This window comes from Corvus hawaiiensis, chromosome 2 (assembly GCF_020740725.1).
Source record: "Corvus hawaiiensis isolate bCorHaw1 chromosome 2, bCorHaw1.pri.cur, whole genome shotgun sequence".
In the NCBI taxonomy this organism is placed as follows: Eukaryota; Metazoa; Chordata; class Aves; order Passeriformes; family Corvidae; genus Corvus; species Corvus hawaiiensis.
The window spans coordinates 121,260,303-121,278,375 of NC_063214.1; positions in this window are offsets into that span (position 1 = coordinate 121,260,303).

An 18,073-nucleotide genomic window follows, 5' to 3' on the forward strand; every position below is an offset into this window, starting at 1 on the left:
GAAGGTGGGCTGGGAGCTGAGGTGCCTGAGGAAGCAACAGCCCTGGGAGTGCTCTCCACCTGTTTTACAGGACATTAAATTAAGTTTTCAGAGTGAAAATTGTCCCTCTCAGCCCCTACTGTGAGCTGCAAACAGACCTCCTCACTGATGTGCTGTTAACATTTGACTCTGGCTCTCTGCTCCCTGAGAAGGGATTTAGCTGGGATCTTACTGTGGGAAAAAAATGCTTGATTTCCCTCTTTGTATAACTTCCCTTTCAGATTGAACCTGCAAATCTGAGCAAGAGTGGGAATAAACTCAGCTTCTGCCCAGGAGTGACACCAACAGGGTAGGGAGTTGGATTCTCTTCCAGCTTGTGCAGTGTTGCACAAAAATGACATTGAGGGGTTGGAGCGTGGCCAGAGAGAGGCAACAAAGCTGGGAAGGGGCTGGAAAACACATCCTGGGAGGAGCAGCTGAGGGAGCTGGGAAAGGGGCTCAGGCTGGAGCAGAGGAGGCTCAGGGGGGACCTTGTGGCTCTGCACAAGTCCCTGACAGGAGGGGGCAGGGACAGGGGGAGAGGAAATGGCCTCAAATGGCACCAGGGGAGGCTCAGGGTGGAGATTGGAAACAATTTTTCCCTGCCAGAGTGGTGAGGCCTTGGGATGAGCTGCCCAGGGAGTGCTGGAGTCACTGTCTCTGGGAGTGCTCAGGAGGAGTCTGGATGTGGCCCTTGGGGACAGGCTTTGGGGTGCTGCTGGTGCTGCTGGGGTGGCACTGGGTGATCCTGGAGGGCTCTGCCAGCCTTGATAATTCTGGGATTCAAGGAGAGCTAAAGTGGGAATGCTCAGTGGCTGCAGCAAAGACACTGGGTTTGCTAAGGGTAATAAGAGCCACCTGATTTCTTGTGATAAGAGCTTGAGGCAGAAACAGCACAGCTTGATTTTTTATTTTTTAAGAGAGGTGTTGATTTAGTGCAGTCACTGAAGTCACTGAAAAATGAGAAACACCAAACCTCCTGACAATATCTTTGCTGCATCAATTTGTGTAAATACAACATGGATTTTCTTTGATCTTCTGCAGAAAGTGGCTCCCAGTTTAGAGTTTTCTTCTGTAATTTGTGGAGCTCATCCAGCACTGCTGAGTGCCTCCAGGCCTGTCTGGTTTGGGACGAGATAAGGGAGTATCAACTTCATAGCCCGATACTTAAAGCTTTTAAATAAACTCTGAAAACATTGCCAAGATGACATTCCCAAAGAAAAGAACTTTCAAAAATGTTGTTGCCCAAAAAGTGCCACACTTGGGCAGAATTTGAAGAGTTTGTTTGCATTCAGAGTGTCTGACTCTTGTGATGGATTAAATGAACTCTGGGACACAGGGAAATATCCCAACAAAACTTTATGGGTTTCTTTATACACTTAACAGGATCAGGTTTCTCAGAGCAGCTGTGGCTGCCCCTGGATCCCTGGCAGTGCCCAAGGCCAGGCTGGACATTGGGGCTTGGAGCAGCCTGGGACAGTGGGAGGTGTCCCTGCCCATGGCAGGGGGTGGAATAATTTTTAATGTCCCTTCCAACCCAAACCATTCCATAAATGGAAAGAAAAAATTACATTTGCAACTCGTTCCACTGTAAGTTCTGGTGAATATCTATAATTCCAGAATTATTAGAAGGCATTGCAGTGAAGTGTATTCAGGGGAAAACCAAAGATAATTAATCCCAAGTTCGTTGTATAAAATACAAAACCAGTGCAATCTCTGTGCTCTCCACTAGATGATGCAGCTGTACTGCAGAGAAATAAGAAATTACAGGATATCCACATCCAATTATAATCCTATTTACTCTATTATGTTTTTAACAGTAAAAAGTATTGTCATCAGTGATAAACCACAACCGAATTGAGAAAAATAGTTGAAAATGTCGTTTTCTTTCTGCTGCTTCCAAGTGAAACCTAAAGCTTTGTAGTCTTTTATCTTCTCTCAGTTTTATTGGTTTTTAACTTTGTTGGAGTTGTTCCTCTCTCAGCTTTAATCATTCCCTTTGGAACTGTCACTCAACACAGAGTTCAAATCATTGGCCTGGATGATCTTGAAGGTCTCTTCCAACCTCGATGATTCTGTGATTCCATGAACTCCACTCTGCTGGTTTAATCAGTGGGATTGCAGTGGAGAAGGGTCTGCTCCTGTGTTTTATTCCTTCAGAATTCGGGGCCGGACGGATCTTCGGCACAGATCCCTTTCAATAATGTCCTTTGGTGGAGCACATTGAAATACTTCCTCTGACTGGAGTGATTTTGGAGAAGAGAAACTTTGGGGTGACCTCATTGTGGCCTTCCAGGACCTAAAGGAGCTGAAAGAAAGATAAAGAGAAACAATTTCCAAGGGATGGAGTGACAGGACGAGGGGGAATGGCTTCGAACTGCCAGAGATCAGGGATAGATGGGATATTGGGCAGGAATTGTTCCCTGGGAGGGTGGGAAGGGACTGGGATGGAATTCCCAGAGCAGCTGGGGCTGCCCCTGGATCCCTGGCAGTGCCCAAGGCCAGGCTGGACATTGGGGCTTGGAGCAGCCTGGGACAGTGGGAGGTGTCCCAATTGCAGGGGTGGCACTGGATGATCTTTAAGGTCCCTTCCCACCCAAACATTCCATGATTCCATGATGCTGGAGCTGGGCTGGGGGAATCATCAGCTGAGCTCTGCATCCCTTGCAGACACATTCCAGAGGCTCTGGATGTGTTATTTTAGAGCTCCCTCCTGCTGGGGCTGCTCTGGCAGGAGCTGGCAGGGGCAGCTTGGCCCTTGTGACCCTTGGCAGGCAGTGGTGAGGGGACAAGGGACACTCCCAGCAGGAGGCTGGTGCCACTCCTGGCTGTACCAGCCTGCCTGGGCTGGCATCCAGAGCTTGTCCAGAAGCAGCCAACAAGGAATTGCAGGGAATTTGTGCATCCTTCCCACGAGATGAGCTCTGCATGGACAGAGATGCTTGGAGGGGGTGGGATGGCCTGCAGAGGATGTTGGGGAGGGATCAGGAGGGACCTTTTGGCATTTTTTTGGCAGTGATGGAGCCTTTTTTGTTGTACTGGTCCATCTGGGTGTGTCACTGCTCCATGCACAGATGGAGATGAACGCAGAACCCAGGTGGGAAATCTCTCATTTCCCATTCCAGTCTTCTGTTATATCAGTGTATCCCAGAATCCCAGGATTTTTTGGGTTGGAAGGGACCTTAAAGCCCATCCAGTTCCACCCCTTGCCACAGGCAGGGACACCTTCCACAAGAAAAATTGGTCATGGAGTTGTGGAGAGCCAGAAAAACAAAGAGGAGAGAAGCAACACTGAAAAACCAAATGGTTAAACATTCCTAATTTCCAAATAAAATGTTTTTGTCGGAGGAAATGAGCAGAGGATTGTGAAACCAAGAAACCCCAGACCCTTGCAAACTGAAACAGTGTGAAAAATGTTCTTAATGCACCCACATTCTCTGGAGCTTCCCCCCTGCTTTCCCCACTGGTTCAAGAGTTGGATCTAAGTCAAGAACAAGATGCAACTGTTGAATGTCAAGGAGGGGGGAATGGGAGCGTTCCTTGGATAATTCACAAAGCAGCTGCTGCTGGTGGGTTGTGTTAGTTAGAAAAAGATGCTGCTCCCCTTGGGAGGAAGAGGCAAATTTCTGCTCATTTGGTGTTCTAGGGGCAGCAGGCAGCAGGGCTGTGGTGCTGTGTGAGCCCAGGCAGACAGCAAAGAGGACACAAGGACTGAGACAAACACTCCTGACAGTTTAGATATAAATGTGCAGCTAAATGGACCCCAATCCTCTGTCTAAAAGGAGAAAAGTCAAAAGAGAGCTAACAGTGAGTTATTGAAATCATTCTTTAAACACAGTTGTGGGGCCTGAGCTGTATTTACCTGTCTTGAGGCTCTCCATCGGTTAATAAATGATTAAAAAATATGGAATATTCTGGTTATCACTGGTTGCAGCTGATTTGTAAATCAAGTGCTGGTGGCAGAAAGCTCCAGCCTCTTTTGCCCTCTGACCACTTCGATATTGGGGAATCATTCCCTCCATTAATGCACTTAAATTTCTGAGGGATGATGTGGAACAGAGGTCCCAGCAGCTCCTCCTTTGTTTATAGCCAGAAACTCTCTGGCTGCTTAAAAGAACATGAAAACCAGTTCCTTTCCTATTACTGTCAAACAAACTTCACCTCCCCGCTCGCATCCCGTGGGATTTGTCACCGGCAGGAAGCGCAAACCCAACCCCGTGGATACAGAACTTCCAGGCACTTCAGAGGGAGGAAAAGAACCCTTTCATCATGTTCAGTTTTCTCCACTGCTTTATTTCACTTAAACCATCACTCACTACCAAATGGTCTTTGTCAGGAGTAATTGGCAAATGCTGGAGGCGCTTTTCGAGGCTGTCTGGATGGAAAATCTCAAAGCTGTTGTCTGCACTGAAAGAAAATATTGCATTTGATCTTTTTATGATTCCTGCAGACATGATGTATGTCTGCATTCCTCAGCCCGAGGAATTCTCGCTGTTTGGGTTTCTCTGCCTTTCAGGGACAGGAAGTAGCACTTCACCCTCGTTCTGCTGTATTGTCTGGGAATTAACCACAACATAACAGTCGTGTACATTTTTTTTTGTGCTTCACAGAGGTCGGTTTTTATTAGCCATTTATTGTGGTTTGCTCGTTGGCAAGTGGCAGATTGTCTCAGTGATAGCTGTGGCTATTGCATTTCAGCTGTGTTTGTATTTAAATGTGGATTTCTTCTGGTGGCTCCCTCCTAAGTGATGTCTTGCTCCAAGATTCCCGTGCCGAAAATCAGCTTTTCCCTCCTGCAGTGGTACAAACGCGGCACTGCTCTGCTCACCTCTGCCCTTGAGAGTTTTGGTCACCCAGAGAAAGGACAGACGGAACGTTACATTAACCCTGTGGATCATGGCTGCACAGCTGGCATAGAGTTGTGGCATCATGGAATGGTTTGGGTAGAAAGGAACCTTAAAGATCAGCCAGTTCCATGGGCAGGGACACCTTCCACCATCCCAGGCTGCTCCGAGCCCCGGACACCTGGCCTTGGACACTGCCAGCAGCCACAGCTTCTCTGGGAATTCCATCCCAGCCCCTCCCCTCCCTCCCAGGGAACAATTCCTGCCCAATATCCCATCCTGCCCTCTGGCACTGGGAGCCATTCCCTATGTCCTGTCCCTCCAAGCCTTGTCCCAAGCCTTGTCCCAAGTCCCTCTCCAGCTCTCCTGGAGCTGCTTTAGGCACTGAAAAGCTGCTCTAGGGTCACACCAGAGCCTTCTCTTCTCCAGAGTGCTGGGAATGGCACAGAATCATCAAGGTGGGCAGAGCCCTCCAGGATCACCCAGTGCCACCCCAGCAGCACCAGCAGCACCCCAAAGCCTGTCCCCAAGGGCCACATCCAGACTCCTCCTGAGCACTCCCAGAGTCAGTGACTCCAGCACTCCCTGGGCAGCTCATCCCAAGGCCTCACCACTCTGGCAGGGAAAAATTGTTTCCAGTCTCCAACCTGAGCCTCCCCTGGTGCCATTTGAGGCCATTTCCTCTCCTCCTTTCCCTTGGGACATGGCACAAGACACCAATCCCCACCTCAGTAGATCTGGCAGATTCAAACCCCTGGAAATGAGGGATTGTTACTTTTGCTGCCTGTGGAGTAACTTGGTGCCTTAATACACTTAGTGCACAATTCAACAATACAATTTTTTGGCGTTTTTTGTGTCTATTGGGCCCCATCTGCTGTGACTCTGTTGATTGTCAATTTTTCACAGTTCCCAAATTAATGCCACATCAGACATTCTTAAGCCAACAGCACAATTAGTGACAAAACCATGTGATATTGTGAGGAAAATGAAAGACAAGCTCTGACAGTCTTCTGTCCCCAAAAGTTTTATGGGCCTGTTTAGTGATTATCCTGCAGCAGTTCCTGTTGTCTCCTGGTAAATTTTATTATGAGTATTCAGGGATGTCTTGTTTTATTTTTGTCACCCATCAGCAGAACATTAAATGCACAAAGACTCCTTCGTTCTTCTCCCCTCTGCTGAGGAGCTGAGGATTCAGTGATGTGGGTGAGAAGCGATCAGGATTTTATTAAAAAAGGGTTTCCAGCAGAAGGAGAGAGTGGAATGCCAGACCCACAGAATGTCACTTGATTCTGACTTTGTGCAGGGCTGCATGGCCAGGGAAAAGGCAAGGGAAGCGAGACACCCATGGAGATGTTGGAGCATCCAGCAGATCATGGAATCCCAGAATCACTGAGGCTGGAAAAGATTCCCAAGGTGTCCAAGCTGTGCCCGATGCCCACCTTGTCCCCAGCCCAGAGCACTGAGTGCCACCTCCAGCCCTTCCTGGGACACCTCCAGGGATGGGCACTCCAAACCTCCCTGGGCAGCTCTTTCCAAGGCCTGAGCTCCCTTTCCATGGGGCAATTCCTGCTGCTGTCCACCCTGAGCCTGCCCTGGCCCAGCCTGAGGCCGTTCCCTCTCCTCCTGTCCCTGTTCCCTGCGAGCAGAGCCCGACCCCCCCGGCTGCCCCCTCCTGTCAGGGACTTGTGGGGAGCAGTGAGGTCCCCCCTGAGCCTCCTTTGCTCCAGCCTGAGCCCCTTTCCCAGCTCCCTCAGCCGCTCCTGGGGCTCCAGCCCCTTCCCAGCTCCCTTCCCTGGCCTGGACACGCTCCAGCCCCTCCAGGGCTCTCCTGCAGGAGCCAGAACTGGGCACAGCCCTCGAGGGGCCTCTCAGTGCCCAGCACAGAGGGACAATCCCTGCCCTGCTCCTGCTGGACACACAATTCCTGACCCAGCCCAGGGGCCAGTGGCCTCTCGCCCACCTGGGCACCCCTGGGCTCGTGTCCAGCCGCTGGCACCAGCACCCCCAGGGCCTTTCCCAGCTTTCCAGCCCCTCGGCCCAGCCTGGAGCTCCACGGGGTTGTTGTGACCCAAGGGCAGGACCTGGCCCTTGGCCTGGTTGACCCTCACACCGTTGGCCTCAGCCCATGGATCCGGCCTGTCCTGATCCATCCCAGATGCCCTGGCCATATTCCAGCCTGTTCTTCAGAAATGGATTCACTCCATTACAGATTTATTCTTCACCTTGGAAGTTCACTGGCATGTTTAATTTGGGGATTTGGCTGCCTGCAGGGTACTGGTGTCACCTTGGGGTAGGTGGGTTGTGGTGGGTGAAAATGTTGGTTGAGTGCTCAGCAAGAGCCAAAAACGAATGAACAGAGCATTTTTTGTGTCCTTTATAACTCATGGATGTACCTCCTTTTAGACAGGAATAATATAATATGATATGATATAATATAATATTATATTATATAATTAGTAAATACAGTAAATATAATAAATAAAATAAAATAAAATAAGATAAAATAAATAAAATAAAATAAAACAGAATAAGATAAAATAAAATAAAATAAAATAAAAAATAAAATATAATATAACATAACATAATATAATATAATAATATATAAAATGTAATAATATATGATATATATAATATAATGCAATAACATAAATAACATAACACGCACTCCTTTGGGCATCACTTCTCGAATCCAGCAGAATTAAAGAGAAGAGCAGAGACTGAAGTGATCCCTGCAGAAATTAGGCTTAAACCCAGAAATTTTCCTAAGTTTGGGAAAATGGACAAAAGGGGCAGGAAAGGGCCATGATGGGCGCCTATAAAATCCCAAATAGCACGGAGAAGGCAGATAGGGAAAGACGAAATCTTCTTTCCCAAAACACAAGCAGTGGGGGGTGCCTGGTGGGATTATAAAGCCAAAAACAAAAGGGAAGAGCTTTTCCCAGCAGTGTGGAATTGGTTCACTGAGCTTTATTGCCTCAAGATGTCCTGGAGGCCAAAAGGAGAAACGGTTTCCAAAAGGGTCGAGACAAGGACAGCGCCAATGGTCTGGATGCAAACTGGAACAACACCATCACTTTGTTCTCTGCTTTTCCCTGGAGTCCCCGTCCTGGCTGGACATTGGGATGAATTCTCTTCGTTCCCATACGGAATCGCCGTTCCTCTCTCTCTTTTGGGAAGCTGCCAGATGGTTTCCTCACCCCCGATGCTTTTGCTGCTCGCTCTCTTCGAGTTCTATCCCCACAGAAGGTGTGTGCTGTGTCCAGAAGCCACACATTGGGCACTGGGTGTGATTTCTGCTTCCTGAGGGGAGAGAGCCATGGGATGGTTTGGGTTGCAAGGGACATTAAAGATCACCTCATTGTCATGGCCAGGGACACCTTCCACTATCCCAGGCTGCTTCAAGCTCCATCCAGCCTGGCCTTGGACGCTTCCAGGGAGGGCACATCCACAATTTCTCTGGGAATCCTGTGCCAGGGCCTCCCCACCCTCACAGGGAATTGCCCTGTGCAAATCCCCAGGTCTGCTCTAAGCTCTCTGACTTTGTGACTTAAGGCCAGGCTTAACAATTGCTCAAGACTTTTATTATTTCAGTCTTGAGGAACCTTTCTTTGGCAAATCCTTTCTGGGTTCCCAAGTTTGACTTAATCATGACAAGCTTCTAAGGGAAAAGTGGGCACAGTGTCCTACTCCTTTAACTGCACATAATTTAAAACTCAATAGGGTTTGAAAGAAAAACATTTAATGGATTTTAGTGGCATTTCAGGACCTTCAGATCCTGATCATCTATCTCAAACCCAAGTGGTGTTTTATTTCTGCCTTAGAATCCTCCAGATGTGGCTCAGTGTGTGCCTTACACAGATTTTTATTCCTTAATTTAATCATTTTTTAAAAAGAGTAAATACTAAGGAATAGTTGGGTTAAAATTCTTGGTGTGCATGGCTTGGATTTGGTGCCTCACCACTCATCTGCAGCCAGGAATATTTTTAAGAAGCTCTTGTAAGTCTTGCAGGAAATGTATGTGAGCTTTAAATGTCAGGTCTGGAGGGACTTGAGAAATATTGCAATTGTTTTTGGGCTTGGACTCGTGTGATTCATGACGTGAATGGGGGTTTGTGCCTTCTCCTGCTCTTCCCAGAATCCTTTTGCAATTTCTCTGGAATAAAATTCTCCTCTTGGTGTAGTCCTGGTGTTGCTTTCAGGCAAAGCCAAATCATCAAATATGGGATTGTAACTGGGGTGCCAGAGAGGGGGTTAAACAGGGAATAGGATCAGAAAAGCTGACTTTTCCCAGTTTTTTCACTAGGAATTCACTGTGAGAATTGGAGCAAAGCCAGTACAGGATCCTCTGGATGTTCTTACGGCTGCAGGGAGAGCAGATCCCAGAATCAAGGCTGGGAGAGCCCTTCAGCATCATCCAGTCCCACCATCACCATCATCACCCCAAACCACGTCCCTAGGGGCACATCCAGACCCCTCTGGAACTCTCCCAGAGACGGTGACTCCACCACTCCCTGGGCAGCTCATTCCAGTGCTTTTTGGGGAGGAATAAAAGCCCTTGGAGCACGGTTTGTGGTGCAGCAGTGAGGTGTGAATCACACATTACACAGCGCTGTTTGCTCTCATCAAATATCCATGATGCAAGAGGGGTCACAGCAGATATTTGCTTATCTTTGGGCTTGTTTGAAGACCAAACCACAGCCGTGTTGGGATAAAACAACTGAGGTTTGATAGTGCTGTTAACTCCTCTCCCAGCTCACCACGAAAACCTCAGTGCTGATACACTCCTGCAGAGGAATTAAAACGAGTCCTTGGCTCTCACTGAGTGCTCTGAGGGAGCTGTAAATCCGTGCTGGAAGGTTTTCCCAGCACTGTCACACTCCCGGGGGGATATATCTGCTTGGAAAAAACCACCAGCTGGAGTTTTCAAAGGTGTGCCCAAAGAAAATCAACATTTCAAGTGCCTCGTTGCTTCAGGCACCTTGGAGAGCCCAAAGCAAAGGTGATGTCATGGATGATTCTCCCAACGTGGGTACAGAGCCAAAGAAATGTCTTCAAGACAGGAGTTTTACAGCTTCTTCCCTGTAAGGATAATTTTATTGTGCTTCTGACTGATTTATAGGGAATTGTAGCAAGGAAATAGGACAGGGGATGTGTGCTGAAAGATTTCTGCAAAAATACGTGGGGAGAGCATCCTGCAGCACGGCCCTGGGATGGTGGTCCATTCCCAGATATGTGGGATATTCAGGATCTCATGGATTTGCAGGAGATGGTGCCTTGAGCCTTGTTCAACTTGTGGAGGGTTCAAGTCTGCCAGGTGAGGAAGGATTATCCAGCCCAGGGAGTGGTGGAGTCCCCATTCCTGGAGGGATTTAAAGCGGTGTGGATGTGGCACTTGGGGCCATGGGTTCGTGGTGGCCTGGCAGTGCTGGGGAGTGCTTGGAATCAGTGATCTGGGAGGGTTTCTCCAACTCAATCATTCCGTGATTCCATTGCATTCCCATGTTGCACCCACCTGGAGCTCTGCGTGAATCACCAACCAACCACTTCAGTGTCTTTTGCTTTTCCAGGACATCTTCACTCTGGGAGAGGTTTTAGGGAGAAGTCTGGAGGATTTGGGCACTCTGGAGTTTCACCTGGCACTGAGCACTGCAGGGTTAGTCCAGCTGGCCTGGATCAGGAATTGTGTGTCCAGCAGGAGCAGGGCAGGGATTGTCCCTCTGTGCTGGGCACTGAGAGGCCCCTCGAGGGCTGTGCCCAGTTGTGGCTCCTGCAGGAGAGTCCTGGAGGGGCTGGAGCGTGTCCAGGGCAGGGAAGGGAGCTGGGAAGGGGCTGGAGCCCCAGGAGCGGCTGAGGGAGCTGGGAAAGGGGCTCAGGCTGGAGCAGAGGAGGCTCAGGGGGGACCTCACTGCTCCCCACAAGTCCTTGCCAGGAGGGGCAGTGAGGGGGGGTCGGGCTCTGCTGCCGTGTGCCAAGGGAAAGGAGGAGAGGAAATGGCCTCAAATGGCACCAGGGGAGGCTCAGGTTGGAGATTGGAAACAATTTTTCCCTGCCAGAGTGGTGAGGCCTTGGGATGAGCTGCCCAGGGAGTGCTGGAGTCACTGTCTCTGGGAGTGCTCAGGAGGAGTCTGGATGTGGCCCTTGGGGACAGGCTTTGGGGTGCTGCTGGTGCTGCTGGGTGATCCTGAAGACCTCTCCCACCTCGATGATTCTGTAATTCTGTGTGATTCTCCCAGGATAATCACACCTGTAGACACAAATTAATCCCCATCCTGATGAGTCAGAGATCCACCTCTCTAATCCAGGTCAGCTCCTGCTGCCCAAACACAAATCTTGCTGCCCCTTTGCAATCTCTTCATGGGTTTCTTGCTGTCAGCTCAACACCACAACTGCACGTGTGGTCCTGATCCTATTCCCTGCCCCCTCCTGCCGTTTCCCTCAGCACTGGGATGCACAGCTCTCCACAGCTGCCCTGGGAAGGAGGATATCCCATCCAGGGAGCACTTCCTCAGCCAGGGTGGCAGCTGTTCCATGTGCAGAGCTGATAGTGCAGGACATGTGTGACCCTCCAGTGCAGAAAACCCCCATGTGTCATCAAAGATCTTATCATCAAGGAGGTTTCTGCTCTTCAGACTGGAAGCCTGCAGTTAGCTTCAAATATTCAGGAGGCGTGGTGCCCGCGTTCCTGCAGATCGAGTGGAAACAGATGGAAACCTCAGCTCGGAAAGAGGTGCTCTGGCCAGAGCGGCTTTTCCTCATCCTGACACATGTTCAGTGTGGTGCTCTGCAGGCTTGAAACACTGGGTGGGCCACAGGAGGGCTGCTGCTACTTCAAAAGTTGGTCACGATTTTTATTTCTTTCAGCTCAGGCTGAAGAAGTTCAGGTTTCAAGGTCCCAAGGTCAGAGCTGCTGCCAATGATAGCCTGAAAAGCACAGCACCCTCTCTTCACAGACAGGACAGGTTCTGCAGAAAAGGGCAACAGAGCCCGGGTAGATGTTAAAAACCACAGAATTACAGAATTATCAGGGTGGGCAGAGCCCTCCAGGATCACCCAGTGCCACCCCAGCAGCACCAGCAGCACCCCAAAGCCTGTCCCCAAGGGCCACATCCAGACTCCTCCCGAGCACTCCCAGAGACAGTGACTCCAGCACTCCCTGGGCAGCTCATCCCAAGGCCTCACCACTCTGGCAGGGAAAAATTGTTTCCAATCTCCGTTCTGAACCTTTACAAGATTATCTGGTTATCTGTTACCTCTTAAATAAAGACCAGAGGCTCAAAGAAAACTTGAGCAGCACAGCAGCAGCTCTCACCTTAACCCCACCACTTGCTTACCCCACGACCTGCTCGAGCCAATTCTTTATCCTGTTTTATATTGCAGCAGGTACAGAGAATTCGGCTGACGCACAGGGAGGGTGTGTTTGTTTTGAAAGTGCTCTGGCAAATACGTCGTTTAACATGACAATAAAACCTGGGTGCACTGCCCTTCTGAGGGAGTAGAACCAAAATATTCGGAGGAACTCCTGACAAGAGGGGCAGTGAGGGGGGGTCGGGCTCTGCTGCCGTGTGCCAAGGGAAAAGAGGAGAGGAAATGGCCTCAAATGGCACCAGGGGAGGCTCAGGTTGGAGATTGGAAACAATTTTTCCCTGCCAGAGTGGTGAGGCCTTGGGATGAGCTGCCCAGGGAGTGCTGGAGTCACTGTCTCTGGGAGTGCTCAGGAGGAGTCTGGATGTGGCCCTTGGGGACAGGCTTTGGGGTGCTGCTGGTGCTGCTGGGGTGGCACTGGGTGATCCTGGAGGGCTCTGCCCACCTTGATGATCCTGGGATCCCCTGTTCCACAATCGCTGCTGTGGATCTCAAACCGTGGCATCTGACAGAGTCCCAAGGCAGGGAATCCCCTTTCCAGGCTCCCTTTCTGGAAGCCCTGAGCTTCAGGCAGAGGAAGAAACCGGCCGGGCTCATTTTCATTCCCACAGCTGGGAAGGAGCAGTGGGAGCTGGGCAACAAAAGCTGGAAACACAAAAGATAGGGAGGGCTCCCAGCCCGCTTGGTAAACCCAGCGCAGGTGGCTGGAAATGAAACCTGAGCAAACATCCCTGCTCACCGCTGAGCCTCTCATTGTAGGAACATTTGCTGTAGGTGGTTCACATATCTCCTGGCGTTTGCTGGGCAAACAACCCGCTCTGGGACAAAAGGAAAAGGCTTCCCAGGAATGGTTCTGCCTTCACTAACCTCGCAGATAATGTTATCAGCGGTACTTTTTCTGCCATTATGAACTGTAACGCCTTTCTCTGTTTTAGTCTCAACATTGACACTGCTTCGGGAACTTCAGCGTTTAATGGTGGTGATTTTCTCAGCCTGCAGGTTTTGGAGACTCCACAACAGCTTCCCTTTGTCCCCAAAATTGCATGTTACAGAGGAGGAAGGGTTTAGTTGGTCAGGCAGCAAACTGGGCACTGTCTGTTCAGCTCCCCGATTTTTCTCCATGGATTTTGGGCAGCCTTTTAGTATTTGTGTGTCTCAGTTTTCCTTTGTAAAACTGGAAAACCCCATTCTGAGGACTGTAGAATTACCCATCGAATGAAATATATGGATTGTGGATGGATATTTCTTTCTGTAAATGGGTTTTATTCAGTTAAGGAATTCACATTTGGCAAGATCCCAGCAGCACCAGCAGCACCCCAAAGCCTGTCCCCAAGGGCCACATCCAGACTCCTCCTGAGCACTCCCAGAGACAGTGACTCCAGCACTCCCTGGGCAGCTCATCCCAAGGCCTCACCACTCTGGCAGGGAAGTTCTTTCTTATCTAACCTAATCTGAACCCCCCTGATGCTGTGGCCTCTTTAGGACAAAGGAAAGTGATTTGAAACAAGCCACTAATTATTTTTAGTAAAGGTACAGCAGATGTTGCAGAATGTTTAAAAACCATAAACATGCCCTTGGAGGTGCTGCATTTTTGGACCTGCCTGAGGTGACAAGGGTTCCTGTAGGATCCAAACTCCAAGCCCCCCCTCCCTCTTTGCTTCCCACACCAGAGGGAAGGTGCCATCCACGCTTTGGGTGCCTCCTGCTCCGACCTGTGCCATGCAGTGATCCCAATATCCACAGTATCCCACAAAAGGATGCTCTGCCTTTCCAAGAACTTTGTTATCCATCTGCCAAAGAGCCCAAGCTTGCTGCTCACAGAGGTGAAAAGCAAGGAGGTATTAATAGGAGAGAGCTCTCCTGGGGATAATTCCATCTCTGTGGGCTGAGGCACTGCCGGAGCCAGAGTCTGGAGATGCTCTCGCTCCCTTTTTTAGATGCAGCCAAACAGCCTCCTCAAGCCTCTTCCCCAAAGCACTTGGGACCTCAGGGCTCTGCTCCTCTCACTGAGAAATATTTTAAGGTTTGAGCTTTCTGAGAACACATTCACAGGAGCAAAGGTGGAGCTCCAAAGAGGATCTCATTTCGGAGGCAGCTTCCCGCTTTGCTCCAGGGCTTGGTGCTCTGGGATCAGTGTGAGCCCAAAGTGGTGGGAATGGCCTTGTGACACTGGTGACACTGGTGACACTGCTGGTGGCACTCCCAGCCTCACATCCGTGGTGTGGAGCACGTCAGTACAGTGGGGAGCACGAGTGCTCCAACAAATCAGTCTGGCAGCAACAACAGCCCCAAGAACCAGAACATCCACAGGGACCTAAGAAGGTGTTGACCACCCCTGCACCCCTTACTGGAATAAAATCCTTTTCTTTGGAGGTCAGATATGGATAGACTTTGCTGCCCACCAGATTTCCTAGAAATCACGTGTTAATAGTGACAAGGGGAATTTTTTGATGGAAATCACTATCTGACCTCACTGTTACGTCTAGAGGTAACAAAAGGTAAGAGAAAAGGAGGAGGGAGGAGAGAAAAGGAGGCTCAGGGGGGACCTTGTGGCTCTGCACAAGTCCCTGACAGGAGGGGGCAGCCGGGGGGGTCGGGCTCTGCTCGCAGGGAACAGGGACAGGAGGAGAGGGAACGGCCTCAGGCTGGGCCAGGGCAGGCTCAGGGTGGACAGCAGCAGGAATTTCCCCATGGAAAGGGAGCTCAGGCCTTGGCAGGGGCTGCCCAGGGAGGTTTGGAGTGCCCATCCCTGGAGGTGTCCCAGGAAGGGCTGGAGGTGGCACTCAGTGCTCTGGGCTGGGGACAAGGTGGGCATCGGGCACAGCTGGGCACAGCTGGGCTGGGAGGGCTTTTCCAAATGAAAATGATTTTGTGAATTCTGTGAATTCTGTGAATTCTGTTTGCCTGATGCTTTCACTCTTGCTGGCTGATCCCCTGTGTGGAGAGGGCTGGGTTTGCCACAATCATCCCAAAGACATCACAGCAAACACGGACCCCGAGCCAGGAATTTCTCCAGCACTGGAACTCAGCCCTGCAGATCCCACAGGTCCTTCCTCCCTGACCCCACCCCAAACCTGCCTTCGTCCTGCAGAGGTGGGGTTTGTGCCCTGCATTGTTCCCCATTCGTGCCCTATTTGCCCAGCTGGTGTCAGCTCCGAGCTCTGTTTGGATTACTGCAGAAAGATTTGCCTGAAAGGTTTGCATATTCCAAGAAACCACAATGATTAAGTAGACATGAAAGAAAGCATTATGATGAATAATCAGGCCATAATCAATGATCCCCTTTTTGCATTATAAATGATGACGCTTGTCCTCCACAGCTTTTAGGCAGAGCGTGGGTGTGACAGCTTGAAAAACAGCGTCGAGCCTGACATGAGACCTGTCAGCTCCCAAATGAGGTAATTAATGACCTGCTAAGCACGCAGATTTTAAATGTCAGTTATTTTTTTTTTTTTTTTCCCTTTGGAAATATCTCGGGAGTAAAAAATTATTTGCAATTTGTCATTCCGCGAGGAGAAACTCGGCGCGAGGACGCACGAGCGCGGTGAGAAACAGCAGGGTTATGGCAAAAATGCTTTGTGCTTTTAATAGAAAACTCGAAATCAAACCTCCCTCCGAGATTCCTCTCACCCCACATCCTCTTCACATCACTTTAGAGGCTGACAACTTTATTTTTGTATGCATGGCCTCGCTGGATTTTAGGATCTTGTCCTCCAGGCCAGGACCAGCTGCTTAAAACTGAGGCTCAGAAGAAAAGCAGGAATTAATTTCTTCTGCCAGATGTCGGTTGCTAATCCTGCAATATCTGAATTTGTGTAACCCTTCTTCCAGGGCTTGTGGTATATATAAAAAAAGGAGAGGTTTCAGTTTTAAAGGAAGTTTTTGAGGCATCAGTTTGCAGGTGTTTGCCAACCGAGACACTGAGCTGGGCCTCATTGCAGCTCTGAGATGTTTTTAGCTTTTTATTTTTTGGATACAAACTGAAAAATGGATGAATTTGTTCTCCAGAAAAGGCTTTTAAATATCTTCTTTTACGCCACAGATTCAACCCAAACCATTCTGTGATTTTATGGTTTTTATGATCTTGTGTCTAAGCTCTGATCCTGGCTGCAACCAAAAAAAAAACCACAAAAAATATATTAAAATTGAACTGTGCCAGCTCTTGGAAATCTGTAGATTTAGGCTCCTGATGGCTGAAATAAACACATGGAATAATTCCAAATTAGGGTGAATGTGTCACGGGCGGAGTGTACAGAGACTCCCTGCGTTGTCTCCCTCAAACAACCCCGAGCTCATGTTTTGGAACAGTAAATCTCACCTTTGGTACGGGTTTGGAGCCTGAGCGTTGAAAACAAACAGGGCACAGCAAAGGAACACCTTAATCTCCCTAAGGACAGCCAGAATAGAGCGAGAAGCTCAGGAGATTAGAACTGAACAAAGGCTTTTCCTAAGTGCTGTCTTAAGGTCGTGTTTACCCTGTGTTTGCAGGATGAAATCTCATTTTGATGCCTTAATAAGTGAAAGGAAAGGAAAAATGTCTGCGGTGGTGTTTGGAGCACTCTGTGCCAAGGGTCCTGATCACTGAACACCGGCTTTAATCCTGCTTTAAAAATCCAAATGTTCCGTTTTGTTTACACGTCAGACGTGTGTTCATGCAACCAATAAGAGCAGCTTTGCCAGCTCATTATAACCTGATTTTCGTAAGGGTTGACACCCACTTCTTGCAAGGCTCCAGGGATATTTTCTCCTCAGGGAAGAAGAAAGGATGGGAATGTGCTTCTTCCATCTTTTCCCATAAGTTCTGTCTGGGAGGCAGAGCTGCCCTGAGCCACCAGGACAGTGGGATGCCTCCAGCTCCAAGCTTTTATTACCAGCATGGACTCAGTTTATTGGTTTGAGTCACAGAGCAGAAAAAGGCACCAGCAGTAAAATAAACCACACAAAAATACGAAAGCAGAGGGACGTGATTGGATAAAAACATTTCAGGGGAGTTGTGTTGGCTGCTAATTGTGGAAACACAGGAATTTTCAGCTATGCCGATGCATGATATTAATTCACTGTGAATTCCTGTCAGCTGCAGACACTTCCAAAGCTCCGTTGAGGTGAATAAGAGCATTCCCACTTCCTACTGCATCCAGCCCCAGCATCCCAGCCACAGGGAGGACGTGGAGCTGCTGGAGAGAGGCCAGAGGAGGCACCAGGATGAGCAGAGGGATGGAGCAGCTCTGCTGGGAGGAAAGGCTGCGAGAGCTGGGATTGTTCAGCCTGGAGAGGAGAAGCTTTGGGCTGAGCTCAGTGTGGCCTTGCAGGGCCTGAAGGAGCTGCAGGAAAGCTGGAGAGAGACAATTCCCAAGGCATGGAGGGCCAGGAGCCAGGGAATGGCTTCCCAGTGCCAGAGGGCAGGGCTGGATGGGAGATTGGGCAGGAATTGTTCCCTGGCAGGGTGGGCAGGCCCTGGCACAGGGTGCCCAGAGCAGCTGGGGCTGCCCCTGGATCCCTGGCAGTGCCCAAGGCCATTTAAAAGTCATTGCCCTTTGTCCTCTCACCCTCTGCCCCTCTAAAAAATCCCTCTGCCTCCTCTTTACAGCCCCTTTGAGGTTCTAGAAAGCTTCAATGAGGACTCCCTGAAACCTCCTCTTCTTCCCCAGGTCCTTCCAAGCTGAGTTATTTGAGATTTTTTTTCCCTCCTCAGCAGCAATCCAGCAGAACATCATTAACATCATAATCAGCTGGAAAATGAGGCAACATCACCAGACAAATCCTTCTCCTGTTCCAGGCTGAAAGAACTTAGCACAGTCAAGGTTGTGTCACCCAAAAGTGGCTGAACTTTGTGGAAGAACCAGTGATTT